Consider the following 14842-nt stretch of genomic DNA (forward strand, 5'->3'; position numbering starts at 1 on the left):
AGCTAGAAAAAGCCTAGATATCCTTCAATGGGTGAATAAACTGTGGTACATCCATACCACAGAATACTACTCAGCAATAAAAAAGGAACTGGAAACACAGTAACCTGTGTATGAATCTCCAGTGAATTATGCTGAATTAAAAAAACCAATCCCAAAAATATATATACAATAAGATCCCATTTATATAGCACTCTTGAAATGACAAAACCATAGAAATTGGAGAATAATGGCTGCCAGGTATTAAGGAGGAAGCAGTGGGTGAGAAGGAACTGGGTGTGGCCACAGAAAGAAACTCTTTATATCTTGCTACACATGGGTGGGAAACTTACCTGAAACCTTTTTTACTTTCTAATATTTGAATGCTGTGTTCTAAAATAAAGTACAAGAATAACAATGGTCACATAGGGGTGGATGAAGATATATTAGTTACCATATGTGGAATGATTAAAAGGAGGGCCAGGTTCTGTCTAATCCAGACCTGTCCTTGCTCCAACACCAGCACTTCCAATCACCAGTCTGCTCAATGTTTAAATGTCACCCAAAGCAACAACTGCAGTGTCCAGCATGATCCTGCACAAGAGATGTACTACAGACTGAATGTTTGTGTCCTCCCCCACAAAATCACACGTTAAAATCCTAACATCGAATGTGAGGGTATTAGGAGATGAAGCCTTTGGTAGGTGATTAGTTCATGAGGGCAGAGACCTAATCAATGAGATTAGTATCCTTATAGAAGAGATCTGGAGAGTTCCCTTGCCCTTTTTCCCATGTGAAGACGCAGCAAGAAGATGGTCAACTAGAAACCAAGAAGCTGGCCCTCGCCAGATACAAAATCTGCCGTGCTTGGATCCTAGATTTCCCAGCCTCCAAAACTGTAAGAAATACATTTTTGTTGCTCATAAGCCACCCAGAATATGGTATTGTTATAGCACTCTGAATGGACTAAGACCAGATGTAAATTATAAAATTCTCTGTCCTATCAACATTCTTAATTCCACAGTATCTGATGTCAGCAAAGTATTACGGAGAATAGCAATAATTTGCTTAAATGATTCACACTAAGGTATGAGTAACTGATAGGCTTAAATATTCTCTCAAGGTTCAAAAGCAGTTTAGCTCAAATGACATTTTAACAGAAACTGTTATGTTCAGAACAGAATTAAACTGTAGTCCAAATGCTATCAACTGCTTAATTCAGAGGCCCTAATGCATCCACTCGCTCTATTTCTAATCTTGGAGTTCTTAGGTATTTTGAAAGTAAATGGGATATAAATCCTAAATTATAAAGTAGTAGTGGCTTACGCCTCACCACAACTCAAGATGCGTTATCTGGTTAGCTCCCTGTCCTACTAGGAGAAATCTCTGGTATAGAGCTTTCATCTGGCTGTAAGCAAAGGTAATTCAAGATCTAGCAAAAACTGTAAAAATCCCTGTTTGTCTTCTGAGCTGCCTGTAAGCTCCCTTTTCTCTTAAGTTCTCTATAGTATCCTTCCTATCTCCTGCCTCAGGTATCCACTATCTTCCACCTTCCTCTATCAAATCAGAAAAAGATTTAAACAAGGACTGAACTGTCTTTTTAAACACTTGTCTTGCACTTCAAGGCAGCTAAGAGGTATTTTTACCTTTTGGTTTGACTTGGTTAAATTGAGGAAGTAGGGGCTTTATTTGTTTTTTATTTTGCTGGGTCCACTAGAAAAATTGTTTTAGTACAGATACCACACCTGGGAGATTTTGGCCCAAAAAGTTAATAGGTGACTTGACCTCTCTTTTGTCCCTGCCACTCTTTTAAACTTAATTATTCAGAACCCAAGACTCAAGCTGCAAAGATCCAGATGTTATTTCCATAGTGTCTCCTTCCCTCTCCTGGTTTGATACCCCTTTCCTTCTTTCAGTGTGGTGACCATTTTTGTATATCTTCCTCCCTTCCAACCCCCAGGAATCTGTTCTCCATCCCAAAGTTCTTACAGCCTCCATCCTGTGAGAAGTAAATGAACTATAAAAGTCTGGGGAGAAGAGAGGCATAAAACACATAGGTGGCTAGGCTGACCTCACAGACTTCCAAACATAAAACTCAAACATGGGAAAAGAGCAAAGGACCACCACCACTACTACCCCCATCCAGCTGACAAAAAGTAAGGTTCAACACTTTTGTTTTTTAGAGTGTGTGTCTTAAAATAAATCACCAGTACTTCTTAAAACTCACTATCGTTAAAAAAAAAAAAAAAAAAAAAAAAAACCTCTGAGAAACTGTCAGAGGAGACTAAGGAGAAATGACAACTAAATGCAATCTTGTTTTCTAGATGGTTCCTGAAACAGAAAAGAACTTTAACGGAAAAACTGGTGATATCCAAAGCAAGTCTCCATTTAACAGTAACATACTGATGCTGGTTTCTTAGTTTTGACAAATGAACCACAGTAGGATACTGTTAGTGGAAACTGAAACTGGGTGAGGTGTATACAGGGACGTTGTACTATTTTGCAACTGTTCTGCAAATCCAAAATTATTCTAAAACAAAAAGTATATTTAAAAATAGAAAAGATGAAAGCTTTTAATGTAATTTTCCAAGAAGTAAAAAAAGTAAGGTACAGAACACTATGTGATACAGAAGCAGCAATATAGGAATAGGTACTGAAATATCGTTTGTATAAAAAGGATGAGAAATCATATGCGTATACATAAAATATTTCTGAAAGAATACATAAGAATCTGACAACACTGACTTTGTGGAGGAGAGAACTCAGCAGTTGAGTAGGAATGAAAGGAAGAATTTTTAAAGTGTCCTCTTATACCTTTTAAATTTTGAGGCCAGGCACAGTGGCTCAAACCTGTAACCCCAGCACTTTAGAAGGCTGAAGCAAGCGGATCTGCTTGAGCTCAGGAGTTTGAGACCAGCCTGGGCAACATGGCAAAACGCTGACTCTATAAAAAATACAAAAATTAGCCAGGTGTGGTGGCATGCACCTATAGTCCCAGCTACTCAGCAGGCTGAGGCAGGAGGATCACCTGAGCCCAGAAGGTTGAGGCTGCAGAGAACCCTGACTGCACCACTGCACTTCAGCCTGGGTGGCAGAGTGAGACCTTGTCTCAAAAAAATAATAAAATAATAAAAAATAAAATTTGAAACATATTAATGTATTACCTATTCAAAAAAATAACTTTTAAAATAAAATGGATGACCAGGAACTGAACTAAGACAAAGACTATGGAAATAATGTAGAGGATTAATGAGAAAAAAATTTAGGAGCTAAAAAATAAAATCTAATCTACTCCATCTATCCATTAAGGCTTTCTACATCCCCTTCCTCACTTTTTCCACCAACCTCCTTTCTCCTTAACGCACTACAGACTTTTTATTCTAGCTGAACCAATCTGACTGCTAATTCCAAAGAGTCACCAGCCATTTTTCCTCAAATCCACATCTCTCCCTGCAAAACCTAACTTTAAACTTAAAAGCCACCCACCTATGTGCTATTTAGCATTCTGAATATTCTATCTATACCAGGGACAGCAAATACAGGCACTAACGCCATCACTACTCCTACTCATAACAATAAACACTGCTCAATGATCACAGTATCCTTTCCCACTAATCCAGAAGCTGCGTCCAACTAACTTCTCAATGCAGTCTTCCAGGCAGTCTTCACTATCAATCAAAGCTAGCCCATGAAATAAAACCTACTTGCCATATCTAGTCCCCACTATATTAATCTGTTTGCCTTGATATATTTGCCATGAATTTTATGTATATTTACATGCATATCTCACTTTAATACACTTTGCTTTATTGTGCTTTGCAGATACTATATTTTTCATCGATTGAAGGTTGGTGATAATCCTAAGTGAAGCCAAGTTTGTCAGCTCATTTTTCCAACAGCATGTGTTCATTTTGTGTTTCTGTGTCACATTTTGGTAATTCTCACAATATTTCAAGCTTTTTCATTATTATTGTATCTGTTATGGTGATCTGTGATCAGTGATCTTTGATGTTACTACTGTAATTGTTTGGGGGCACCACGAATCACACCCATATAAGGTGGCGAACTTAATCAATACATATCATATGTATTCTGACTGCTCCGCTGACTGGGGCTTCTCTTGTCTCTCTCCTTCTCCTCAGGCTTCTCTATCCCAGAAGACACAATAATACTGAAATTAGGCCAATCAATAATCCTACAATGGCCTCTAAATATTAAAGTGAAAGGAGAAGTCACATTTCTCACTTTAAATGAAAAGCTAGAAATGATTAAGCTTACTGAGGAAGGTATGTCTAAAGACGAGAGGTCAAAAGCTAGGTCTCTTGTGACAGTTAGTCAAGCTGTAAATGCAAAGGAAAAGTTATTGAAAGAAAGTAAAAGTGCCACTCCAGAAAACATACGAATGGTAAGAAAGTGAAACACCCACATTGTTAATATGGAGAAAGGTCCAGTGGTCTGGATAGAAGACCAAACCAGCCATAACATTCCCTTAAGCCAAAGCCTAATTCAGAGCAAGACACTAGTTCTAGTCCATTCTATGAAGGTTGAGAGGTGAGGAAGAGCCAGAAGGCAAGTTTGAAGTTAGTAGGAGTGGGTTCATGAGGTTTAATGAAAGAAGCCATCTCCATAACATAAATGTGCAAGATGAAGCAGCAAGTGCTGATGTAGAAGCTGCAGTATGTTATCAAAAAAAATCTAGCTAAGATAATTGATGAAGGTGGCTATACTAAACAACAGATTTTCAATGTAGATGAAACAGCCTTCTATTAGACAAAGATGTCATCTAGGACTTTCATAGCAAGAGAGAAGTAAATGGCTTCAAAATTTCAAAGGACAGGCTAACTCTCTTGTTAGGGGCTAATACAGCTGGTGACCTTAAGTGAAAGCCGATGCTCATTTACCATTCTGAACAGACTGAAATCTACTCAGTCTGTTCTCTATAAATGGAATAACAAAGCCTGGGTAACAGCATATGTGCTTACAGCATGGTTTACTGAATCTTTTAAGCTTACTATTAAGACCTGCTGCTCAGACAAAAAAAAAAAAAAGATTCCTTTCAAAATATTGCTGCTCACTGGCAATGCACCTGGTCATCCAAGAACTCTGATGGAGATGTACAAGGAGATAAATGTTTCCATACCTGCTGACACAAAAGTCATTCTGTAGCCCACAGATCAAGGAGTAATTTTGACTTTCAAGTCTTATTATTTTAGAAATACATTTCAAAGGCTATAGCTGCCATAGATAGTGATTTCTCTGATGGATTTGGGCAAAGTAAATTGAGAACATTCTAGAAAGATTCATCAATCTAGACTCCATTAAGAACATCTGTGATTCACAGGAGGAGGTCAAAATATACTGACATGAATAGGAGTTTGGAAGAAGTTGAACCCAACTTCCATAGATAACTTTAAGGGGTTCAAAATTTCAGTGGAGGAAGTAACTGCAGATGTGGTAGAAATAACAAGAGAACTAGAATTAGCAGTGGAGCCTGAAGATGTGACTGAATTGCTGCAATCTCAAGATAAAACTTTAATAGATGGGGCCGGGCGCGGTGTCTTACGCCTGTAATCCCAGCACTTTGGGAGGCTAAGGCAGGCAGATCACGAGGTCAGGAGATCGAGACCAACCTGGCTAACACGGTGAAACCCCGTCTTTACTCAAAATACAAAAAATGAGCCGGGCATGGTGGCAGGAGCCTGTAGTTTCAGCTACTCGGAAGCTGAGACAGGAGAATCACCTGAACCCGGGAGGCAGAGGTTGCAGTGAGCTGAGATCCTGCCACTGAACTCCAGCCTAGGCGACAGAGCGAGACTCCATCTCAAAAAAAAAAAAAAAAAAAAAACAACTAACAGATGAGGAGTCGCTTCTTACAGAGGAGCAAAGAAAGTAGTTTCTTGAGATGGAATCTACTCCTAGCGAACGTGCCATAAACATTGTTCAAATGACAACAAAGGATTTAGAATGTTACACAAACTTAGTTGATAAAACAGTGGCAGGGTTTGAGAGGACTGACTCAAATTGTGAAAGTTCTACTATGGCTCAAATGCTACCACCCAGCATCTCATGCCACAGAGAAATCCTTCATGAGAAGAAGAGTCCATCAATGTGGCATACTTCATTGTTGGGTTGTTTCTTTTTTTTTCCACTTTTATTTAAAATCAGGACACATCTCATTCTAGGCCACAGAATGAGGGAGTCTATCTTGAACCTATTCTGGTTCAGGGGGCTTCCCTTATGAAAAAAAAAAGAAAAAGGCAAGAAAGTAATTACCACAGCTACCCCAAACTTCAAGCAACTACCATCCTGATCAGTAGCTATAAACATTAAGGTAATACCTTCCACCAGCAAAAAGATTACAACTCACTTAGGCTCAGAGCATCCATAGCATTGTTAAGCAATAAAGTATTTTTAAATGACGATATACGTAGATCATTTTTTTAGACATAATTCTATTACACATTTTGTAAACTACAGTGTGAACGTAACTTTTATATGCACTAAGAAACAAAAAATTGTGTGACTTGCTTTACTGAGATATTTGCTGTACTGTGGTGGTCTGAAACTGAACTGGCAGTATCTTAGAGGTATGCCTATATTTGTATATACCCCATTTTGTTCTGCAAAGGATTAAAGACACAATAAATGAACTATAACAAGTTAACAAATTAAAGATAAAGGCAAAGAATAGAGAAAAGAACCAAAAATGGTGCCAAGAAAAAGGCTAAAAATTGCATAATATAAAAACCTATTTACGGTATGGAGTGGGCCACAAATCTAGTTCTGGCTTTCTAGTAGCCATAACAAAAAGGAAAACCCAGGCAATCTAAGAGATACACAGAGAAGTACTCAGATGGGGAGCTACCTTGGTAGTTAAACCAAACAGTAATTTCATATAGCAAAAAGAACCCCATTGAATGATCAAAATATAGGAGACACATAACCACCAGTCTTCAAAGGGTTAGATGTTTCTCATATTGTCCCTCAGGAGAGACTTATGACACCTTACCAAAGCCCAATGTGGCAAAATTGATTTTACAAAGACAAGACACAAGCTTTAAGAGCTCTTTATTCTTTTACTCAGTTTCTTCCTTCATTGCCTCCCTAATCAGATTATAAGCTCTTTGAAAACAGAATCATGTTTTCTAATTCTTATATATAGCTCCGAAGTATTTTGTATTCTGCAGAAAAGATGCAATGTCAGTGAGAATTTACACAGTGCAATTCAAGCCTTTTCTGATAAAAATTATCTAACCTAAACTCAGTAATTGCCACTTCTACTATAAAAACATGCTAACTGAAGCCCCAATAGATGGAATTCCTAAACTTTCTAAACTATTACTGAATCACAATTCATGACCTCTCAAAAGCATTTTGTTTCATACATCCCTAGCACAAAGCGTGCAAGGATACCAAATCAATATCACTGAACCTGATCAAATAAAATGAAACTCATAAGCAAAAGCTCTGGCAATACCTACTAAAGGAAAGACAATATTAATATCTTTCAAGAATATAATCAATAGATCTTTACAAACCAATTGACAAAGGCAGGTTCATTTTCTAAGTGATTCTGCAAATCTACTAGAAGGCAATGAATTATAAAGCAGATTACTTCTTTCCAAGAATGTGCAGTTTCTGCATATGCCAAGCTGCTGAAGAACTGTACTTCTCAGCTCTCACACACACATGCACATGCACGTGCCTGCATGTGCACGCACACACACACACACACACTACTATCAAACCAGCTCTGACCACTAACTTACTAATTTACTTCTCTGCTTTACCTGGTCAAACTGAAAATGAAATTAGGAGTAGGTAATAAATTATTTAGATAAGGTGATTATGAGAAAATGAAGTATCTTAAATTACTACTCTTAAGCATTGGCATTGGGACACATTAACAATCCTCTATTTGTATTTTATTAATGGAAGTCATTAACAAATAAGTAGTCTCATCCAACACTGGCTTAGTTCATTCATACACTTAGTATTTCAGTTTATAGTAGGTTCCCCCCTTGGTATTCCCTGTATATAGAGGCACGCCCTATCATCCCAGGAGTGAATAGTTGTAATGAGCCAAAGAATATTCCCAGGACTGGGGGAGTCCACCAAGTAGACCTTGGAAAATCCAATTCCTGCACCTTTGTTTCTTTATCTATTAGAAAGGGAAATGGAAATCATCTCTATCTGATAGGATTATTGGAAAGATTAAATGAGATAAGGTTGTAAAGTGCCTAGTGTTAGTTCTCTAGCTTTTTTTTTTTTTTTTTTTTTTTTTGAGACAGAGTCTCACTCTGTCGCCCAGGCTGGAGTGCAGTGGCGCGATCTCGGCTCACTGCAACCTCCACCTCCCGGGTTCAAGCAATTCTCTGCCTCAGCCTCCTGAGTAGCTGGGATTACAGGTGCCCGCCACCACACCTGGCTAATTTTTGTATTTTTAGTAGAGACAGGGTTTCACCATCTTGGCCAGGCTAGTCTTGAACTCCTGACCTCGTGATCCACCCGCCTCAGCCTCTCAAAGTGCTGGGATTACAGGTGTGAGCTGCCGCACCCAGCCTTAGTTCTCTAGCTTTTTTATAGGTAAGGAAAACAGAAGGATCTAAGCATTTAGGTGACTCATCCACAGCCAATGTCTAATAAACATAGGACAGAACAAAACTTCTGACTTAGGGCTTAATGTTCTTTCCACCTCACCAAGCAGCCTTAAATTAGTAGAACTCAACATCTCAGGTTTGTCACTGTTGGGTATTCACTACATGCAAAGAAAAAAAAATTGACTATTTTGAACATCTATTACATGCTAGAAACTAATCTTTCTTCATAACTGCCCTATAAGTGTTATCTCATGTTACTGAGAAATTAACTTGTCCAAACTCACAAGGCTAACGTGACAACACAAGATTAATCCAGATCTGTTTAGTCAACGATTTTACCTACCATTCTTCTTAAAGAGTGTATTTAGATACCATTGTCTACCAGAATCAAATACCAAATGGCCTGTGAATTTTTATAGATACTTGTGATTTACTAGTGGAAACTGTCCCTAGCTCCACCATCCTATCTACTTAAAAATTTGTTCCTATTAGGTTAAAACATAATTATAATAACTGTAGTAACAAATTTACATTTGTATAGCATGTTACAGTTTATTACATTTTTTTCATTTTTGTTAGATGCAACTACTGAGCCTTTTCATATATTAGCTCACATATCATTTAATATTTCAAGACTCTAATGAGGTAGGAATTTTTGTCATTTGACAAATAAGAAAATGGGCCAGGTGCAATGGCTCATGTCTGTAATCCCAGCATTTAAGAAGGCCAAGGTAGGCAGATTGCTTGAGCTCAGGAGTTTGAGACCAGCCTTGTCAACACTGAGAAACTTCATCTCTACAAAAAATGCAAAAATTAGCTGGGCATGATGGCACATGCCTCTACTCTCAGCCACCTGGGAGGTTGAGGTGGGCGAATCACTTGAGCCCAGGCAGTTGAGGTGGCAATGAGGTGTGATCACGCCACTGCACTCCAGCCTGGGCAATAGAGCGAGACCCTGTCTCAAAAGAAAAAAAAAATTAGAAAGGTCATCTCAGATCTTTCTCTGCCCCCACAGTCGTCAGATGATTTCTAGTAAACGTTTAAAGGGCAGATATTTTAAACTGTTCCAGAGCCCAGAAAAAAGTGAAAAGTTTCCTAACCATTCTTAATCCTGGCTTCATCTTGACACTGAAGCCAGGCATGGATAGCAAACTTAAATGAAAACATAATATTAGATTTATCCTTTGTAATTACAGATGGAAAAGTTTAACATATTTAAGTGAAAAACAAAGGAATATGTGTAGTATAATCCCATTTGTAAAAGAAAAAACATTGTGAATAGAAACATGTCTGTAGGTATGGTAGAATATGGAAATGTGTATTTATAGATAAATACACACATAAATGCAAAGATACAGGTTTGGAAATATAAACCTCAAACTGTTAACAGCGGTTTCTCTAAGATGGAAGTGGTCTTAGGAGTGAAGAAGGGGAAAAAGACAAACAGTGAAGGGAGATTTTCAGCTTTTATTCTCTCTCTATATATATACATACATACTATTCAAATTCTGAAACAGTGGGTTCTAGGATCGGCTATGCCATTAAGAAGCTGTTACTAGGTTGAATCACTCTGACTCTGTTTCCCCATTGGAAATGTGGAAAGCAGACCTACCTTATTATGACAGAAGAAAAGGAATTTATTTGAAAATGCATAATAAAATCTGATGAATATGTGGCAGTGTTGCCACAACACTTATATTGTTTGTTATTGTTTGGTTTGATTTTTTTATTTTTCCCTCACTTTGTCACTAATCAACCAGACATTCACAAACACAATTTAATTTCTGTATGCCTCATTGAGTGCAGGAAGTAGAGTCAGAAGACCTGAGTTTACATTCAGACCTTGCCTCTTATTAACTGTAAGGTTAAAAAAACAAGCAAATGATTAAACAACTTTGCACTTTAGTTTCCTGGCAGTAAAATAGGAATAAACCTACCTTACAGCATCATTTAAAACATTAAATGAGAAAATGATATACAAATGGCCAATAAAAACATGGTAAGATGAAATACAAATGAAAATCACAATGCGATATCACTTCACAGCCACTAGGATGGCTATCATCAAAAAGACAAACATTAACAAGTGCTGGCAAGGATGTGGAGAAAATGGAACCCTCATACATTGCTAGAAGGAATGTAAAACAGTGCAGCAGCTATGGAAAACAGTCAAGCAGTTCCTCAAAAAGTAAACAGAATTACCATATAACCCAGCAATTACACATCTAGGTATACATCCAAGAAAACTGAAAGCATATATACCATACAAAAACTTGTAAATGAGTATCCACAACATTATTTATTATGGCCAAAAAGTAGAAACAACCCAAATGCCCATCAGTTGAAGACTGGATAAACAAAATGTGGCATAGCCATATAACAAAATAATATTCTGCCATAAAAGGAATGAAATATTGATATATGGTATAATATGAATAAACCCTGAAAGCATTATGCTAAGTGAAAGACACTAAAGGCCACATATTATGATTCTATTCACATGAAATGTCCAAAATAGGCAAATCCATAGAGACATAAAGTAAATTAGTGGTTGTCAAATATGGGGAAGGGGGAATAGTAACAAAAGCTACCAGGCACAAGGTTCTTTTTAGGGTAATAAAGTTCTTGGATTAGTGTTGACATTTGCACAATTTTGTGAATATATTAAAACCACTGAATTGCATACTTTAAAAAAGTGAATTCTATGACATATGAATTATATCTCAAAGAAAACTATTATAAAAATTTAAGTCTCTGCTATCTTTTTTTTCTTTTGAGACAAAGTCTGGCTGTCATCCAGGATGGAATGCAGTGGTCCAATCATGGCTCACTTCTCTGCTTGCTACTTTTTATTAGTAAATATTCTACTTTCCTCAAGAGGTTGCTCATGTTGCTTCTAACAGCTTTAAAAGATCTTTGAAGTTAGCTACTATACAGATGAATGGTATTTTTAGTAAAGTAAAACTACTATAACAGAGAAACTTTCTAAAAATCGGATTAGTTTGGTACAATTTCATTTTTTCAAAAGAAATGTCATTAATACCAAGTTCATTTTTAGAGTGGAAAAGCTTCAACAAGTCCTTATACATTTTTTAAAAAGGTCAAAATGCAATACTTTGTTTTCTTAATTAGTGGACATTTCATTTTCAGATATATCATTAGTAGATTACCTGTTTAAAATGTCATTAAATGCCTAGCAATGAATTAAAACCCAAGTAGATGCAACTTTGTGACCTCTACTTACAACTTTCTACATTCTGCATTCTGTTGTCAGATTCCTAGTCCATCACTAGTTCCTAATCTCTTACATCAATTATTCCATTCAATTCTTACTCACAGCGGCTAAAATGTTTGGTAAATGCAATCAATTCATTTTTCTAATGCTGGGGAACTTACTAGAGTGGGCCCAATTTTTAAGGTTAAATTTAGTCCAGAATGTTTGAATAAATATTCAACAAAACGATTTCCTGGAATCTGGAACATAAAAACAGCCTATAGAGTTGTGAAATGCTTTCTAGGTCCTTCGGGAATTTTTTCACGTATTTAGTCATGGGGCAAAGTATTACGTATAAAAGCTTCCTGGTCCTAGAACAAAGACGTATTTTACTGCTCAAAGCTAAAGGAATTAGTATTGTTACACTAAAATAGCATACCAATGAAACCAGCTAGGTATTGGCATAACCCAAGGTATGTAAACAAAGATAAACTGTACCTTATTATGCATTCTTCCTTGGGGGGGAAAATTCTCACATGAATAAGATTTAGCAAGCCAAAACAGAAAAAACATATAGATATATGTGTGTCTGTGTATGTAGCTATGTATTAGGATTAGGACTTTGAGTGGCAATTTAAATTTGATGGTTTGCCAAGCTATGCTGGGATACATAGTGGGCATGCTTGACACAGGCAAAACGTGAAGCAAGAGACGACCTGTCAAACAGCTGCTATCTAGTTACTCCCTCGGCAGCACTCCCAACTTCTCCCGCGATGTCTGTGTATGAGAGAAAGATGTTAAAGCACCACGGGGGCTGTCAGAGCAACAGCCAAGTCCAAACCGTGCATCCCGGGGTGAAATCCCACCCGTACCCTCAAGAGCTGGTCAGACTGCGGCTCTTTTCTAATATGAGTCTACCTAAAATAGAAAAATAAACACACAACCACAGACCCTGGCCAACCCTCTCTCTCCTCCCCTTTGTGACTCTCCCAAACGCTGGAGGGATGTTAACCTCTGGCAAGCCCGTGGAAGCCAAGCCCCGCGACCTGAGGAGGCGTCCAGGAGCCTCCGCACAGCCCTGGGGCCTCGAGCCCGTGTCCTCCACCCACCCGACAGAGCCAGTCAACGGTCACACAAAGGAGCCAGCCGCGGGCGCTGGACGCGGGACTCGCCCGAGAGCAGGGAGCCACATCTGGTTCCTGCACGCTGGCAAAAGAGACTCGCTGGAAAATAAGGATTAACGCCCAAACCTGTTGCACAATTCGGGTCCCTTTCACCCAGAAACGAACAAGGGCGCTCAGGAACGGAAAAGCGCGCGGCCCGGTCTCTGCGGGCCGCGGCCGCACCCGGCAGACGGCGCGGAGGCAAAGGCGGCCCGCGGGGCTCCCACCTCGGGCGCTTTGTCTGTGGCGGCAGAGACGGCGGGGGCGGCCGGGGCGATGGGAGCGGTGGCGGGGCGGGGGCGCCCCTCCTTCACTGCGCAGCCCCTCCGCCCCGCGGCCCGCGCGGGGGAAGAAAGCCGGGCCCGCTGCCGCCGCCGCCGCCGCCGCCGCCGACTGCACCGGCCCAAGCCGGCCACCCGGCCGCGGGGCCTGCGCGCTTCTCCCGCCCGGGCCGAGCGGCGGCCACACTCACCTGGCTGGCGCTGACGCTAGCGGCCGGCGGCTCCGGGGCGTTGGGGAAGACAGGGGAACGCTAGCGAGGTGCGGGCGGAGGCGGAGGGCGCGGCGGGAGGAAGGCGGGCTGGGGGCGGAGCGGGCCCGGGCGGCGGCGGCAGCGGCGACGGCGGCGGCTCCAGTCACTCGCGGAAAATCGCGTCCTGGCCCCTCCGTGCGTCAGGCGGGGAGCAGGAGTGCGGGTGGCCCGGCGACCTCTCGGCATCCGCGGCCCGAGCCGCGTCCGCGCGACCCCGCGCGCGCCCGGGTGACGGCGGTACAGCGACCCGCCCGGCGCGGGAAGGGGGAAGGGGGAAGGGGGAAGGAGGCGGGGCGGGGCGGGGCCGGGCGTCCAAACGGGCCTAGGGCTGAGGGCTGGGCGCGAGTGGGACTCTGGCGCTCCGGACGGACCCTGCTGTCCCCACCCCTAGCCGAGGCCCAGGCTCCCCAGGCGGGAGGCAGTCTTGGAGAGTGGAAGGGTCCCTAGACCTGGAGTCAGAAGTCTGGGCTTAAGAGAGGGTCCGTTACTTGACACCTTGGCAGGTCATTTATTTCCTCTGGCCTCATGCTGGAGTTCCAGGGTTCGAGTACAAAGTCACCAAGAGCTGCTCCCAAGTACTCACTGCCAAGCGGTGGTGTGGCTGAAGGATGAAGGCAGATGAAAGGGAAAGGGTTGCGGTGAGGAAGGGCTGGATTCAGGGCATTTGTTTTGCTTTGAGGATCTTTCCATTGGACAGTCCAAAATTAATCCACAATGGGGCTCCCTGATAATGGCTACTTCCCCATTTTTACCAACCTAGTTATTTTTCTCCAAGTATACTGACTTAAAAGAGTCCTTGTTTTCATTTTATTGCGCAAATCATTTTTATGTCATTTCCTGAATTCAATTCAAAAGAGTCATCAGCAAATTCACACCAGATCAGAGCAGCTGTGTGGTCCCAATTTCAAGACTTCCATATTATTCACTCAGCCACTCACTTCAGTATCACCTAATTCCATTGATAAAATCTTCCTATTCCAACAACTAAGCAACCAAATTTCTCTCCACTAAAGTTTTCTGACTTAAAATCCCATGGATTAATTCTTCCTCTTAATTCTGTGAATATCAGTCTGTCTCCATGACTTCCACCTCTTTGCCACTCTAGGTCAAGCCTTTAATTTCACTGCTGCTTCAGTTCCATGTAACTCTCAGAGAGAATGCTCCAAAAAGACAGAGGTAAGCATGAAACGTCCCTCTTCAAAATCATTCAGACTCTCTCCACCTGGTTGAATCAGGTTCAAACTCATTACCATGGTTTACAAAGCCATTTAAAATCTGATCTCTTGACCTCCTTGGCTCCAGCTTCAACTCCTAATATATCTACATATCACATAAATTCAATAGACTTTGTCTTTGT

At 40.6% G+C, this 14842-nt stretch overlaps 1 protein-coding gene across 2 annotated transcripts in view; it reads right to left on the bottom strand.

Moving 5' to 3' along the window:
• The window catches only part of SESTD1 (SEC14 and spectrin domain containing 1), a 151364-nt gene extending 137121 nt beyond the window's left edge, over positions 1-14243 (bottom strand). Inside the window, exon 1 of one of the 2 annotated variants that reach the window (XM_054477411.2) lies at positions 13426-14243. The gene's annotated coding sequence lies outside the window, so the exon portion shown is untranslated. The remainder of the gene's footprint in view (positions 1-13425) is intronic. The other variant, XM_054477412.2, reaches the window with a different exon arrangement.
• Positions 14244-14842: the final 599 nt, after the last annotated feature.

Source organism: Pongo pygmaeus, chromosome 11 (genome assembly GCF_028885625.2).
Source record: "Pongo pygmaeus isolate AG05252 chromosome 11, NHGRI_mPonPyg2-v2.0_pri, whole genome shotgun sequence".
Classification (NCBI taxonomy): domain Eukaryota; kingdom Metazoa; phylum Chordata; class Mammalia; order Primates; family Hominidae; genus Pongo; species Pongo pygmaeus.